The sequence below is a fragment of the Pelophylax lessonae genome, assembly GCF_965119305.1.
Source record: "Pelophylax lessonae genome assembly, chromosome: 5".
In the NCBI taxonomy this organism is placed as follows: domain Eukaryota; kingdom Metazoa; phylum Chordata; class Amphibia; order Anura; family Ranidae; genus Pelophylax; species Pelophylax lessonae.
The window spans coordinates 174,375,329-174,392,480 of record NC_138772.1 but is presented as its reverse complement, the minus strand read 5'-3'; the positions used below and the strand labels follow the sequence as shown (position 1 = coordinate 174,392,480).

Below are 17,152 nucleotides of genomic sequence, written 5' to 3'. Positions count from 1 at the left end.
CAAAAGAAAGCTCTATTTGTGGGGGGAAAATGATATAAATTTGGTGTAAGTACAGTGTTGCATGACCGCGCAATTGTCATTCAAAATGCAACAGCGCTAAAAGGGGAAAATTGGCCTGGGCGGGAAGGGAGGGAAGTGCCCTGTATTAAAGTGGTTAAATAAGAAGTCCTATTAAAAAGCAGAGTATTGTTTTACAGTGAGGAGCTTCTGAAATAACTGGATACAACTGATTAATGCTTTAACCTACTTTTTAACCTACTTTAAATGTACACATAGTAAATCAGAAAAAATCCCCAGATGTAGTGTGGGACCTGATTTTTTTTTCAGAACTTTTCAGCTATGACATGCTGCACAGGATGGGTAGCCACACACATTGACAACCATATCAATTCTTCTGAAAAGCAGCTTGGATGATGTTTAAACAAGAATGCCTCAGTTCTGTCTGAAAAGCAGATACAGTACAAAGGTGTTGTCAGGGGGAATGCTGTGATCTCTGTGAGAGGTAATCACTCCTGTTAAAAATATATCTAATACTCAGCTCACTTTGAAATGTTTTTCATATATATATATATATATATATATATATATATATATATATATATATACACTGCTCAAAAGAATTAAAGGAACGCTTTTTAATCAGAGTATAGCATCAAGTCAATTAAACTCTTGGGATATTGATCTGGTCAGTTAAGTAGTAAAGGAGGTTGGTAATCAGTTTCAGGTGCTTTGGTGTAAATTAAATTAGATGGGCAACAATTAGATCCTCTCCAAAACACGAATGACATTTTTTCATGACTACTCATCTTTTCTGCCTGATTTTCACTAGTTTTGCATTGGGCTATGGTCAGTGTCACTACTGGTAGCAAAAGGCAATACTTTAACCCTATAGAGGTTGCACAGGCAGTCCAACTCCTTTAGAATGGCACATCAATATGTGCCATTGCCAGGTTTGCTGTGTCTCCCAGCACAGGCTCAAGAGCATGGAGGAGGTTCCAGGAGACAGGCAGTAACTCTAGGAGAGCTGGACAGGGCTTGAGAAGATCCTTAACCCATCAGCAGGACCGGTATCTGCTCCTTTGTGCAAAGAGGAACTGGATGAGCACTGCCCTACAAAATTACTTTCAGCAGGCCACTGGTGGTAATGTTAATGACCAAACAATCAGACTTCATGAAGGTTGCCTGAGGGCCTGACATCCTCTAGTGGGCCCTGTGATCACTGCCCGACACTGTGGAGCTCGATTGGCATTTGCCATTAAACACCAGATTTTGCAGGTCCGCCACTGGCACCCTGTACTTTTCACAGATGAAAGCAGGTTCACCTGAAGCACATGTGACAGACTTGAAAGGCTCTGGAGAAGCCGAAGAGAACATTATACTGCCTGTAATCTTGTTCAGCCTGACTGGTTTGGTGGTGGGTCAGTGATGGTCTGGAGGCATATCCTTGGAGGGACGTGCAGACCTCTACAGGCTAGACAATGGCACCCTGACTGGCATTAGGTATCGGGATGAAATCCTTGGACCCATTGTCAGACCCTACACTGGTGCAGTGTGTCCTGGGTTCCTCCTGGTGCATGACAATGCCCAGCCTCATGTGGCAAGAGTATGCAGCTGGTTCCTGGAGGATGAAGGAATTGATACCATTGAATGGCCCCCATGCTAGCCTGACCTAAATCTAATAGAACACCTTATGTTTAAGTTTATCTGACACCGCCAGCTTACACCTCAGTCTGTTCATGAGCTTAGTGAGGCCCTTGTTCAGATCTTTGAGAAAATACCCCAGTACACCCTCAGCCGTCTCATTAGGCGCATGCTCTGATGTTGTCAGGCATGCATACAATCACGCAAGGGCCATACAAACCACTGAGTACCATTTTGAGTTGTTACAGTGAAATATCAGCAAAATGGACTAGCCTGCTGAATAATTTTTTCACTTTGATTTTCGGGGTGTCTTTGAATTCAGCCCTCTGTAGGTTGATAATTTTCATTTCCATCAAACGATGTGGAATCCTTTCATTCCTAACACATAACCCACTTTATATCGGTATAGCTATCCAGCATGATATTTTTCCCCGTTGAGATCTGATGTGTTTTTAAAGTGTTCCTTTAATTTTTTTGAGCAGTATATATATATATATATATATATATATATATATATATTTAGATAGATAGATACATAGATCGATACATAGATAGATACATAGATCGATACATAGTTAGATCATAGATAGATAGATAGATAGATAGATAGATAGATAGATAGATAGATAGATAGATAGATACATAGATACATAGATACATAGATACATAGATACATAGATACATAGATATTGTATGTAGCCATTACACATGGTGCACTTCTTTTAAATCTGAAATCAGATAAATAAAGGCTTAAGCAGCACGTAAATACTGAAACCTTTTGGTGCACACAACATGGTTGACTTACTAAAGAGGATAAGACTCTTAACCTAATACATTAAATGAAAACTCACTTAAATTTTTCAGTTATGTGAAAACCAAATTTCTGTTCATTTATTTTATCTGCACATGATTTGGTATTCAAAATGAACACAGCTACAATTTATTAAGGGAAGATTCCCAACTTTAGTAAATCAGCCTCTATGTCTCAATACTGTAAGTTGATTAGCCTTAATTTCGACACATGTCTGGTTTAATGCAACCCTGCCAGTTTAAAAAAATGTTGAAATAAAGTACCTTGCAATAGAGTATGTGCCTCCTAATTACTTTCCATTCCAGCGCAGCAGAATCTGTCATTATCTTTAGCACTCAACACTTTTGTAAGTGTCTGGGGTCTATGTCCCCCACTGCACAGTCTATCCCTATGACACTGCTTAGTCCTCTAGTTACCTAGGGGGTCAGAAAATGGAAATATGGTATATGCTGAAGGATGTAGCCATCAGCACACACCAATGTATTTAATGATGAAGACACTGACAAAACTGGAATGTAGGACTGGTGGGAGACATGGGCCACCACAGAAAATAATATATTACCTTTTTTCTGGAAGGGAACTCAATCTTTAGACTGGATCTAACAAGATTTATCCAAGATTAAGATAAGAATTACCAACTTGAATCTTTGTTTGATTTCTTGATCCACTAATACCTCTTCTACTAAACCTTCCTAGAGAGCATTATATATCTAAAATAATTGCGATATACATTTATTTTGTTTCTTTTTACATTTTGCCCCAATATACACTTTCCAGCAAACCTTCAGACTATTTTAATATTTTAAAGGCCTTGATTTTCCCTAGGCTAGGCAGAAAACTGTCTTCTTTGGTTTTGACTTAGGACACAACCTCTTCATCAGCTCATCGTCTACTCCAACAGTGGCCAGTAAAAGTGCTTTAATTGCAGCAGATTGACAGGGTTTAACTCTGGAAGAGGGTGCATAGTCTTAAAGTTGAGAAAACAAGCCCTGAACGAGCTCACACCAGAATAAGTTTAAATTAGGAGGTATCTTTGAAGGTTTAAAAGGAGTTTAGTTTAAGATCATGTTACAATTTTACTTCACAAACATAAATACTATGGTTGAGTGGTGCATTCTTCTGTAGGAAACATGATTATTATTTTCTCAATGCAGTAAAAAATAGGTACATAAAGTGGCACTATGGCAAAAATATGAAATGACAAATGATATGATACAGTCTGCCACTATCATTAACACAGTCTTTTTTATCTGAGTCTCCCCTGTAACATTGTTTGTTGCCTGATGATCCAGGCAGTATGTCGGTGGTTATGTCTGTTGTTTTTAATTCTCTTTAACAAACCAAGCTGTCCAGCAATAGTTCAGTTAAACAATTGAGACAAACTATGTCACACTGACAGTGGGGCTTACAATGATCAGCTTTTATTCATTTATATATACTTTTATCCTAAAAGGGAAAAAAAATGTTTCTGTAACTGCTTTAAAATGTTACCTGGAGCACTGCTTTAAATTATTAGTCACTTATGTAAAGTCCATCTACTTCTTACACTACCCTCTCCACCGATTGATAATGCTTCTTTCCAAGAGTGGCTACATTACTCCTCCATACATACAGTGGAGGAGTGAATGTAGCCACCCTAAGGCAGGGTAAGTGTTACTGGCCGATCACCAGAGGTTTAATGTTGAAAAATGTAAAGTAATGCACTTGGGCGTCAGAAACACAAAAGCAAGCTACTCACTAGGGCGGAACCTCTGGGTGAATCTAAGATGGAAAAGGACCATGGGGTACTAGTGGAATACAAGCTTGACAGTGGCATGCAATGCCAAGCCGCTGCAAGCAAAGCCAACAGAATACTGGCATGTAAAAAAGAGGATATACTCCAGAAATAAAGAGATTATTCTCCCACTCTACAAGACTCTGGTCCGGCCACATCTGGAGTATGCTGTCCAGTTCTGGGCACCGGTCCTCAGGAAGGATGTGCTGGAACTGGAGAGAGTCCAGAGAAGGGCAACAAAAATAATTAGGGGAATGGAGGACATCAGCTATGAGGAAAGACTACAAGCACTGAACTTATTCTCTCTGGAGAAGAGACGATTGAGGGGGGATATGATATCAATGTACAAATACTGTACTGGCGACCCTAGCATAAGGAACACATTTTTCAGAGAAAGGGAATACAAGAAGACACGTGGCCACTCACTAAAACTAGAGGAAAAACGGTTTAACTCTAAAATACGTAAGGGGCTCTTCGCTGTCAGAGCAGTAAGGATGTGTAATTCGCTTCCACAAGCCGTCGTATCAGCAGGGAGCATTGATAGTTTCAAAAAACTATTAGATGGGCACCTTAAAGACCACAACATACAGGGGTATACAATGTACGGTTAACACACACACACGGCATAGGTTGAACTGGATGGAATGATGTCTTTTTTCAACCTCACAATCTATGTAACTATGTAACTATGCAACCAGATGAAAAAAAAAAAAACTGGAAAAAAGAAAACTCATGTAGCCATCACATCCAATAATTGGTAATCTTAAATATATCAAATTTTTTCTTGTAAGGTTTAGTTACATTTTAAGTGCGAGGAACTTGTTTGAGGTCCTCGCAGACATAAATGTGCTTTTCATTAACTTTTTGTAAAATGGGAATTAGGGCTATTGCCCTACTAGGTACCTTAAAATAAACTCAGAATTATTTTAAAGATTTAAAACCAGAAACCACTACAAAAAAACTATAAGAAACTATTACAAAAAAAAGTTTGACTCTGATTGTAAAAGATAGACAGAAAGATTTATGTTTTATAAAACAATAAAACTAACCAATGTAGTGTTTTAAAATGTTACCAACAAAACATTCCTTTTATCTTCTTAAGACTGCTGTTTCTAATATATCTCCTACCATGTTTTCAATTTTATAAAGTTGTACAACTATTTGAAGTCCGATGGGAGACAAGTAATTTTATTGCTATAATTATTGCAATAGAAGCATATGAAGAAATTCATTGATTTTAGTGCAGTGTGAAGTAGTGGGGGATCTGTAAACACCAGTAATGCTTTGGGGTTGAAACGTACAAATTCTTATTAGTGGTTTACAATTAGTTTACTTTGCTCCAGGCACAAGCTTGACATCCTGTTTGATATTAGTGCATTGCAAGATGAAGTCAGCAAGAAAACTGGTTGCTAAGCAGATCATTAAGATTATTATTCTATCCTGAAAAACAATTGTCTTTTGTTATAAAAGGATATCATAAATCATAAATATCACATACGTGAAAGTAATTAGTGTGTGTACATTTTTCTGCTTGCTACTTGTCAGGCCATACATTTTGCAAATTTCTTTACTTCAACCATGTGTTGAAGAAAAGAAACTTGTTTGATTCCCCCATCAACACTGACTCAGCACTCCCACGGCTCTATTGTGTTCTGCCGGTGGGGAGTTATTCCAAGTGAATACAATGATCACTGCCGGTGGCTATAGCCACCGGCAGTGATCGGGTAGAATAAAAAACCCACAGGCTGGTTTACTGAAGTCGATCTATGGATCAACTTCAGTACAAACAGGCTGCCCATAGCCAGTGTGTTTGCATAGTGCCCATAGTCAGTGCCGCCTGAGGCGCGCTCCCGCGTGGTCACGGACCCCCCCGCGCGTGTGCCGGCGGACCCGATGTCCGCCAGGCACTCGCGATCTTCCGTTACACCGATTGTGATTTTAGTTCCAAAACATCAAGGTTCGCCATCACTGTAATAGGGCATCATATGCTAACAAGAAGCACTGGATATGTTGCAAGGTGCTGACTGAATAATAAAGTGACAGGAAAGAGCAGCAAAGGTAAGTGTAAGTGAGTCAGGGAGTGGGCTTTCATGGGTCTCTTCAAAGTAGACCAATATTACATGTTAAATGATCTATGGTCAAAATTTAAAATCACTATATTCATTTCCAATTTGAATATCAATTACTGTAGTTCTAAATAAAATTCCAAACTAAATGTGAATATCTTTAATAAAGTGAATAAACAAACAAGTGAATATGCTTTTCTTTCTTGGGACTGCTGCTGCTACTTAAGGTTTTCAAACTCACTTAATTAACCTTCCTAGCGGTATTCCCTAGCGTGACTCGGGGTTAGATTTTAGAGCCAAAAGCGGTAACCCCGAGCCACACTCGGGGTAGCGCTAGGAAGATCGCTGGATCCTGGTAGAGGTTTTACTTACCTTTTCTCCAGGATCCAGCGAAGTATGCGGGCGGTATGCGGCGGAGCTTCCTCCCGATCGTCTGCGAGCCCCGGCTTCCGTCTCAGGCGATGTGACGTCCGCCGAGGAGTGGAACCGGCAGCAAATTCAAATGTAAAACACACCAAACACACTGATACCATTCAAAATAAAAAAAATTCACATTACATTGCCCCCCAGTGCCCTTTCCTGCAGTTTTACTGTACTTTTTATGTATATATATATATATATATATATATATATATATATATATATATATATATATATATACAGTATATATATATATATATATATATATGTATATGTATATATATATATATATATGTAATTCTTGTGAATGAGCAGCCCAAACCAACTGTATACATTATATATATATATACATATATATATATATATATATAATATATGTATACATAATATATGTATACATGCATATATATATATATATAATATATATAATAAATGTATACAGTTGGTTTGGGCTGCTCATTCACAAGAATTACATGCAAAATAATGGTACCGCTTTCAGCACATAAATTCCAAAAGAATCATACCGCCAGGGAGGTTAACAAACATATACAAACTCACAGCTCTATCCTCCAATACAATGAAGTGCAATAAATATTTTAAACGCAAAATACCAATAAAATAAATAGGCTTTTTTTATCAAATAAAGGGATCAGTGATATAAAATTGCATATGTTTCTCAGTTTCTCCAACATAAAGTCCTAGAAAATATATAGGCCGTGCACTTTCCCCCATACATTGTGCAATTAGTGCAGATCCCCTTCCTGCTTTTATGTTCACCAGACTTTGTGCAGTGCCACCTTGAGTGTGCTTACACTCACCAAAGCCCCTTGACTCTCTGCCTTAAGCAACAAGAGTCAAAAGCACTTGCAAGCAGATTCCAGTGAATACAAAAGATGCTTTCTCTTGAGCTCTCCATCTCCTTCTGCCCCCCTGTCACTTCTTAGGACTCTGTACCCCTCCACATACAACTTGGCTCTCCCCATATGTACAGACAGAAGAATGGGAATCCTCCGTAATGTAATTCTAATTTATTATTAAATAAAAAAAAAATATATATATATATTTATATATATAGATATATTTAAAAAAAAGGCCAGGCAGCGCTGAGAGGCTGCGGGGGGCGGGCCGAACAGAAGGAAGGACGAGCAATCGCTGTCATAGGAAGTCCTGCCTCCTATGATAGACAGCACAGTGGTCCAATGCCGGGACGTGTAATGTCTATCATAGGCGCCGGGACTTTAGATGACAGCGGCCGCTCATCCTCCCTTCTCCTCAGCCTAGCTCACCCCCACTCTGTGCAATGGTGCTGGCGAGGCAATACAGTACACTGCGCTGGCGAGGCTGCATTGCTGGACACTGCACTGGCAAGGCTGCATTGCTAGACACTGCGCTGGCAAGGCTGCATTGCTGGACACTTCGTTGGCGAGGCTGCATTGCTGGACACTGCACTGGCAAGGCTGCATTGCTAGACACTGCGCTGGCAAGGCTGCATTGCTGGACACTTCGTTGGCGAGGCTGCATTGCTGGACACTGCGCTGATGAGGCTGCATTCTTGGGCACTGGTGAGGCTGCACTTGATTAAAAAAAAAGTTATGAGTTCAAAGCTGTTTTATTTCCAATTTAGGTTTTTTTCCTAAAATTTCCCTCCAAAAATTGAGGTGCGTATTATACCCTGATAAATACAGTATTTATTTAATTAACTGCTGCATTGGCTCTAAGCTCTGTATAAACTGTATGTAGCTTCAGCTACATAAGATAAACAGTGCTGGGTTCTAGCTGTGAGACAGAGACTTCCCATCTCACACCCAGAACAAAAACAGAGTCGGTCTGAGTGGCACTCAGCCATTCATAGGCAGTTTTGTATTCTGAGTCGGGAGCTTGGTGTCATCAGCCCACCTCCCAGCCTCAGCCTATCAGAGGAATCACAGAATACAAAGCTACCTATTAGGGTTGAGCACTCTATTTTGTTCCAGGTGTGAGACTGGAAGTTTCTGTCTCACAGCCAGAACCCATCACTGTGTACTGTATCTGGCAGAAGCTACATACATTTCATACAGTGCTTGCAGCAAATGCAGCAGTTAGTAAAGGTATTTGTTCGTTCAGATCAGCTTGGTCCATGTGAACTATTTAAAGTGACAGAAGACATGAAGATCAGCTTTAATCTGGCCATAGATGCCGGTTCAGCAGGACCAGGCTGAATTTCGATCCATCTACAGTGCCTTGCGAAAGTATTCGGCCCCCTTTGAACTTTTCGACCTTTTGCCACATTTCAGTTTTCAAACATAAAGATATAAAACTGTAATTTTTTGTGAAGAATCAACAACAAGTGGGACACAATCATGAAGTGGAACAAAATTTATTAGATATTTCAAACTTTGTTAACAAATAAAAAACTGAAAAATCGGGCGTGCAAAATTATTCAGCCCCTTTACTTTCAGTGCAGCAAACTCTCTCCAGAAGTTCAGTGAGGATCTCTGAATGATCCAATGTTGACCTAAATGACTAATGATGATAAATAGAATCCACCTGTGTGTAATCAAGTCTCCGTATAAATGCACCTGCACTGTGATAGTCTCAGAGGTCCGTTTAAAGCGCAGAGAGCATCATGAAGAACAAGGAACACACCAGGCAGGTCAGAGATACTGTTGTGGAGAAGTTTAAAGCCGGATTTGGATACAAAAAGATTTCCCAAGCTTTAAACATCCCAAGGAGCACTGTGCAAGCAATAATATTGAAATGGAAGGAGTATCAGACCACTGCAAATCTACGAAGACCTGGCCGTCCCTCTAAACTTTCAGCTCATACAAGGAGAAGACTGACCAGAGATGCAGCCAAGAGGCCCATGATCACTCTGGATGAACTGCATAGATCTACAGCTGAGGTGGGAGACTCTGTCCATAGGACAACAATCAGTCGTATACGGCACAAATCTGGCCTTTATGGAAGAGTGGCAAGAAGAAAGCCATTTATTAAAGATATCCATAAAAAGTGTCATTTAAAGTTTGCCACAAGCCACTTGGGAGACACACCAAACATGTGGAAGAAGGTGCTCTGGTCAGATGAAACCAAAATCAAACTTTTTGGCAACAATGCAAAACGTTATGTTTGGCGTAAAAGCAACACAGCTCATCACCCTGAACACACCATCCCCACTGTCAAACATGGTGGTGGCAGCATCATGGTTTGGGCCTGCTTTTCTTCAGCAGGGACAGGGAAGATGGTTAAAATTGATGGGAAGATGGATGGAGCCAAATACAGGACCATTCTGGAAGAAAACCTGATGGAGTCTGCAAAAGACCTGAGACTGGGATGGAGATTTGTCTTCCAACAAGACAATGATCCAAAACAAAGCAAACTCTACAATGAATGGTTCACAAATAAACATATCCAGGTGTTAGAATGGCCAGGTCAAAGTCCAGACCTGAATCCAATCGAGAATATGTGGAAAGAACAAACACTCAACATCCAAACTCACTGAGCTCGAGCTGTTTTGCAAGGAGGAATGGGCAAAAATGTCAGTCTCTCGATGTGCAAAACTGATAGAGACATACCCCAAGCGACTTACAGCTGTAATCGCAGCAGAAGGTGGCACTACAAAGTATTAACTTAAGGGGGCTGAATAATTTTGCACGCCCAATTTTTCCGTTTTTTATTTGTTAAAAAAGTTTGAAATATCGAATAAATTTCGTTCCACTTCATGATTGTGTCCCACTTGTTGTTGATTCTTCACAAAAATTACAGTTTTATATGTTTATGTTTATAGCCTGAAATGTGGCAAAAGTTCGAAAAGTTCAAGAGCCTGAAATGTGGCAAAAGTTCGAAAAGTTCAAGAGGGCCGAATACTTTCGCAAGGCACTGTATGGGCAGGCTGGTTGTACTGAAGTCGTTATATTGACCCACCTGGTGCATCCAACCTGTTGTTTTTTTTAATCTAATGATCACTGCCAGTGACTATAGCTGCTAGCAGTGATCATTGTTTTCTGACAGTGGGGAAACCACCCGCTGTCAGATTACAATAGAGCAGTAAGAGACATTCCCCAATTAACGTTGATTGGGTTGATGGGGGAATTGAGCAATTTCATTTTCTTTCTTTCAATCCATGGTATGATATTTGTTGTGTCATCTTTGCATAAGGAAGGTAACACTGAATCAGATGAGTTCTGATCCCCCTGTAATAGAGATAATATGACCAAATGCTTAGGTTTTCGGTCACATATTTGGCTCGAGGTGTAACATTTTCTTTGGGAAAGGTGAATACTTCTGTCCCAATACTCTTTATTTATCTACCCCAGCTAGACTGGTAATATAGCTTCAAATCACCATTTGAATATAGGTCTACTTTATATGGACAGTGTGCTATGGCATTTCACACAATGTATCTTTATTTCGACAATGATATATTAAACTTTGAAAATGCAAACACATAGTTTGCTTGTTTTCTAGGTTTAACATATCTTTAAAATAATAAGTGAAGTTGTTAGGGGAAAGTACTTTGAAGCACCTAGCAGGAACCTCCTGCTTACTAAGCAGCCTGGGTTCTCCCCATGTGGCTCTTCCATCCTGTATTACATCAAGCAAAGTGATTAATTATACGGTGCTTTCTAATTAGATAAAATCCTGGGAATTCCTGAAACGGAATTCAAATTAGAAAGCAGGATTATAAATCTTTAACCCCCTATCTGCATGAGGATCATAATTAACTCTTGCCCATTTTTTTAATTTATAAACTTGCTGTCCATAAACTATTGATGTAAAACAATCAAAACATGACGTTTTATACACTAATTGGCTATTTTTAAAAAAACATTTTGTATTTCATTTACCCAAGCTTAATGTGTATGGTCAGTTTCTGATTACAAAGTGCATCACTAAAAATGAATGAAAGTGCAAAAATTATTTTAAACTAGTAAACCTTAACTACAGATTACCTTGATAGTGCTAGTAATACTTTTCTTAATTAAAAAGAATGGGGGGAGGGGGGGTAGATAATAGTGTTTCGTACAACTGAAGAATATGGATTCGTAATGCATACCACTATAGCAGCAAAGAGCTGATCAGCAGTTTGTCTATATCAGCCAGAAGATTGTGTGAACCAAACCAAGATCTTCTCCAGAAGAAGGGGGGAGTTAAAGAAGGCCTCCTGTTTTTATCATCGAGGAAGGTTGTGAGTCTTGGAGTTGTTCCCCTGTACTAATAGATGGGAAATCCATTTTAACAATGCTTCACCAGTGGAGCAAGACTGAAAATTGACAGAAAAAGACATTTAAAAAGTAATTGTTCCAATGCATACATATTGAATTAAAGTGGTTCTAAAGGCTCAACATTTTTTAATCTTCTGGCATTCTATGTCTGAAGGTTTAAAAAAAAAACCTTCTCTGTTCAGCAGCTCCCCAGCCCCCTTAATACTTACCTGAGCTTGATCTTTTTACAGTGCTATGCACTGGAGCCTTGGCTTTGCTGGGCCTCTCTCTCCTTAAAGTCAATCAAAGCCAATGAGCCAACGAAGAGAGAAAGGGGCCTGGGGCTGAACCACGGCTCTGTGCGTGAATGGACATGCAGAGCAGTGGCTTGGGTGCCTCCATTGGAAGCTGCTTGCTCTGGGGGGCACTCGGCAGGAGAGAGGGGCCAGGAGCACCGGAGGGGAACCAAAGAAGAGGATTGGGGCTGCTCTGTGCAAAACTGCTGCACAGAGCAGGTAAGTATAACATGTTTTTATTATTTTTTTTAAATTGTCTTTAATAGGACTTTAAGTTCCTTTTAAAAAAGATGCACCTGTGCCTTTCCTTGGCTTGGCTTTATCAGCCAATCATTAGGTTTTTTTTTTTTTTTTTGCATCAAAAATGCATACACAGTATTTTCCATGTATTCCAATGGCATAGTTCACACCAGTACAGTCAGTTCCAGTCAGTTTCCGGTGCAGAAAGATAAGTAACTGTACTGATACATAGCAAAATGCATCAAAAATGAACCGGAACAGAGTGTGGTGTGATCTGTAAACAAAAATGTATGCAGAACACATCTGGAGTGCTTTTTTTTTTGTGGTGTGAACTGGAATAAGCATGCACGTGTGTGTAGGGTAGACCGATATTTTTCAGCTTCTTAACCTAACAAAGCAGCAGAGCATTCATTGGCACTAAACAGAAGGCTAATAAATTATAGTAACTTTAAATCTCATTGATTGCTACTAGACAACACGCCCTGCATGACTCAGTTTGTCCAACAGACATTTTGATAAGTAAAGCCTGCAACTACACACACCATGGACCTTTGCACAAAAAACAAATGCTATGCTGGGAGCAGATGTGCTTTCAGTCATTTGGCTCACTATTATATATTGGATCCGAGGTGACGGGTAGTTCTCTTTAGGTATTTGCAATGTACAACCTTTGGCATACAATTTTCATGCTGGATCCTAACATCTCTAACCTTATGTATCACAATTTTGTATTTGTATTAGTAAAAATGATATAATGCAAATATTAGGGACTAGAAATATTGAAGATCTACTCAAAAGAAGATAGATAGATAGATAGATAGATAGATAGATAGATAGATAGATAGATAGATAGATAGATAGACAGACAGACAGACAGACAGACAGACAGACAGACAGACAGACAGACAGATAGATAGATAGATAGATAGATAGATAGATAGATAGATAGATAGACAGACAGACAGACAGACAGACAGACAGACAGACAGACAGACAGACAGAAAGAAAGATAGATAGATAGATAGATAGATAGATAGATAGATAGATAGATAGATAGATAGATAGATAGATAGATAAATAATGTGGACACAGGGACATACACCTGGTGTCCAGCTTCATAAAGCAAAAGCGTTGTACTCCCAGAGATGCCTTAACACCCTTTCTGCAGGCCACCACAGCTTGGTTGTCCACATAGATTAAGGCTTGATTCACACTTTATTGATCTGTTGTGGTGCGTTAATGCGTCTTACATTGCTTTAAGGCAGTTTAACTACCTCGCATCCGCGCTACAGCCTATATACGGCTGCAGCGCGGACTCGAATTTTCGGGAGGCCGTTTTTAAACGGCCTCCCAGAAGCAGGCTCCCCGCGCGCTCCCGCGAGCGCGCATCGGGGAGAATCTATGTCGGCCGTGTCCCTTGGACACAGCCGATCACAGATCGTGGTGAATGGCCAATCACAGCGGCCATTCACAACGTGATCGGACCATCCAATGAGAGATGATCTCATATGTAAACATATGAGATCATCTCTCATCGCCGGCGCTCCTTCCTCACACGGAGCCTGCAGTGTGAGGAAGGAGGGGGAGCCTTCAGCCGCCGGGGACACACAGCAATGTAATCAGGGCACTGATCACCAGTGCCCTGATTACTAAAGGTAAAAAAACATACACAAATTGCCCCCCAACAGTGCCCACAGTGCCCGCCATCAGTGTACCCCATCAATGCCCACAATCAGTGCCCATAGTGCTGCCAGTCAGTGCCCATCAGTGCCTGCTCATCTAGGCACTGATGAGCACTGACTGGCAGCACTATGGGCACTGAGTGTGGGCACTGATGGTGCTGCCCATCAGTGCTCATCAGTGCCGCCCATCAGTGCTCATCAGTGCCACCCATCAGTGTCCATCAGTGCCATCCGCCAGTGCCCATCAGTGCCGCCTCTCAGTGCCCATCAGTGCCGCCCGTCAGTGCCGCCTCTCAGTGCCCAGCAGTGCCACCTCTCAGTGCCACCTCTCAGTGCCCAGCAGTGCCACCTCTCAGTGCCCAGCAGTGCCGCCTATCAGTGCTCATCAGTGCCGCCTATCAGTGCCGCCTATCAATGCCGCCTATCAGTGCTCATCAGTGCGGCATATTAGTACCTCCTCATCAGTGCCCATAAGTGCCACCTCATCAGTGCCCATAAGTGCCACCTCATCAGTGCCCATCAGTGCAGCCTATCAGTGCCCATCAGTGCCGCCTCATCAGCGCACATCAGTGAAGGAGAAAAAATTATTTTCAAAATTTACTCGCAGAAAATAAGAAAAACTTTTTTTTTTTTTCAAAATTTTCTGTCTTTATTCTTTTTTTTGTAAAAAATAAAAAACCCAGAGATGATTAAATACCACCAAAAGAAAGCTCTATTTGTGTGAAAAAAATGATAAAAATTTCATATGGGTACAGTGTAGCATGACCGCGCAATTGTCAGTCAAAGTGTGACAGCGCTGAAAGCTGAAAATTGGCCTGGATGGGAAGGGTGTTTAAGTGCCCAGTAGGCAAGTGGTTAATCATTGTTAATGGACTGCTATTGCACCACAATGGATCAAAAAACATACACAACCTTTTTTTTTTTAGCAGTGCAGTGTACCACAATACAGGGTATGTTCACTACGATGTACTTTGGTTTGCATTCTGTGCAATTCATTGAATGTCACTGCCACAACCTCACAACCTGCATGTGCATTGCCATGTGTTTTCCTGCTTTTAGCTTGTTGTCATAATACACCTGTGTAAATGGACCCTAAGGGTCCTTTCACCCGGGCTTTCCACCAGGCGAACTCCGTTTTTGCTCAATGGGGATCAATCCTCCGATCCCTGCTGAGCAGGCGGATGACAGGTCCGTCTCCGCTCTCTGTTTTCATCCGATCCGATCTTTCAGACGGATGGAAAATAGGGTTTCCATCCATCTGGATTTCACGAACAGGACTGGATCGGATAGCAGCGGGTGTCAGCAGACATGTCAGCGCTGGCATCCGCTGCTCCATAGAGGTGCATGGAGCATCCGATCAGGTCCACCTGAAAGGCGTACCTGATTGGAAAAATAAAAAGGGGATATCTGCGCTTGGACAAATGTATAAAATATGTGTGATATATAAATATATATCGGTGTATTAGTAATGGCAGCCAACTAGAAAGTGGATTACAAACTTGTAGACATAACAAAGAATAAAAGTAGCGCCAAACATTGATTAGAAAACGTCCAATATTCTGACGACACGCGTCAGGCGACCTCGGAACGAACAGCACGCCTTGTATACCACGGTTTCTTCATTATGACATGCTCTTAACATACGCAAGTTTGTGAGTATTATTCTTTTATTTAAAAAAATGCCAATCCATGCAGATGCAGTCTGCACTATTGTCCTGCTTCTTTTCATCGTGGTATATCGGAGTTACATCTGAGGTGTTATGATTAGTTTTGGAGGCATATCCTTTCCTGGTTAAAGTATTTGAGTATATACATCGCCCTCTATTTGATCACCATCTGGTAAGCAGTTAGTGTGTACATCACGGCTGGGTGTTGGCTCCATCTATACTTCACCATTGGGAATTGGGATCTTGCTCCTACTTTTCCTCCTCCGTATATCTATTGGACATTTTGTACCTGATTGGAAAGCCCGTATGAAAGGGGCCTAAGAGGAACTGTGAAGACAGTTGTCCAAAAAAAGGATAACCACAACAGTAAATTATTAGGCCTAATTAGTTACACTAAATCCAAGACCTAGACTGGCCTTAGGAAGACTCACACTCACGCATTCCTTCACTTTTGTGTTTTTCGAAATCCCTGTTTTATTGAAAACTAACAAGTGAAAATAAAACCATTTTAAACCCAGAGGGGTTGATTTACTAGTGGGAAATAGGCTGTTCACTTTGCAAGGGAGGTTTCACTTTTAAAGGGAATTTTCCAGAGTGCTTAGTGAATAAGGTGAAACTCTGGTGACTTCCATAAATGAATCATGCAAGCTGTTGGGAAAATTCCCTTACAAAGCGGAACTGGCAAAGTAAACAGCCTATTTGCCTATAGCAAATCAACCCCCTAACTGTTTTATGTATTACGCATGGGAGAAAGAAAAAAAAAAGAAATGGAACATATATATTGTAATGTTATTACTGTATGTAGTGACATTTGGAAAAATGAAGGTAAATATGATAACCTGTGTATAACCTGTGTACAGAAAAGTGTCATTTTTAAAACTTATTCTTGAAGTGTAACTCTACTTTTGTTGAGAAAAAACATTTCCCTCTGGGTGATCTATTTACATTGCAAGGATTTTAAAAAGCTTTGTTGCAGATTCCTACCTTTTGTTATTCTGAAGAAATCCCTGTGTGTTTGTCTGTATCCATGTGGAAAAGTGAGTCTAATGGGAGTGGTTTCATAATTATCAATCAGCTGTGCACTTGCAGGGCTCTAATGAGGAAAGCTGCTGGGCCTGCATCCCTTTAGATGTGATTTTCTATTGGAAGTAGCTCATAAAAAATGACATTTTTGTGTAGCCTCCTGGGAAAATCAGTGAGCCAATAACGCAAGCAGGAAATTATATTTCTGGGGGGCGTTCTGAACACATTCTGTGTATTGCATTGCATTTTGCAGAAAATTACAGAGCTCCAGATTGAAAAGGAAAGGCAATTTTTTTTTCATTTAAAACTGTTTTATTGTTTTAAAAAAGTGGAAAGTACAGAGTACAACAAT

General features: G+C 40.4%; 1 protein-coding gene across 1 annotated transcript in view; it reads left to right on the top strand.

The window, feature by feature from the left end:
• Positions 1-17,152, top strand: part of CPNE4 (copine 4) — a 609,887-nt gene that overhangs the window by 99,381 nt on the left and 493,354 nt on the right. The window lies entirely within an intron of this gene.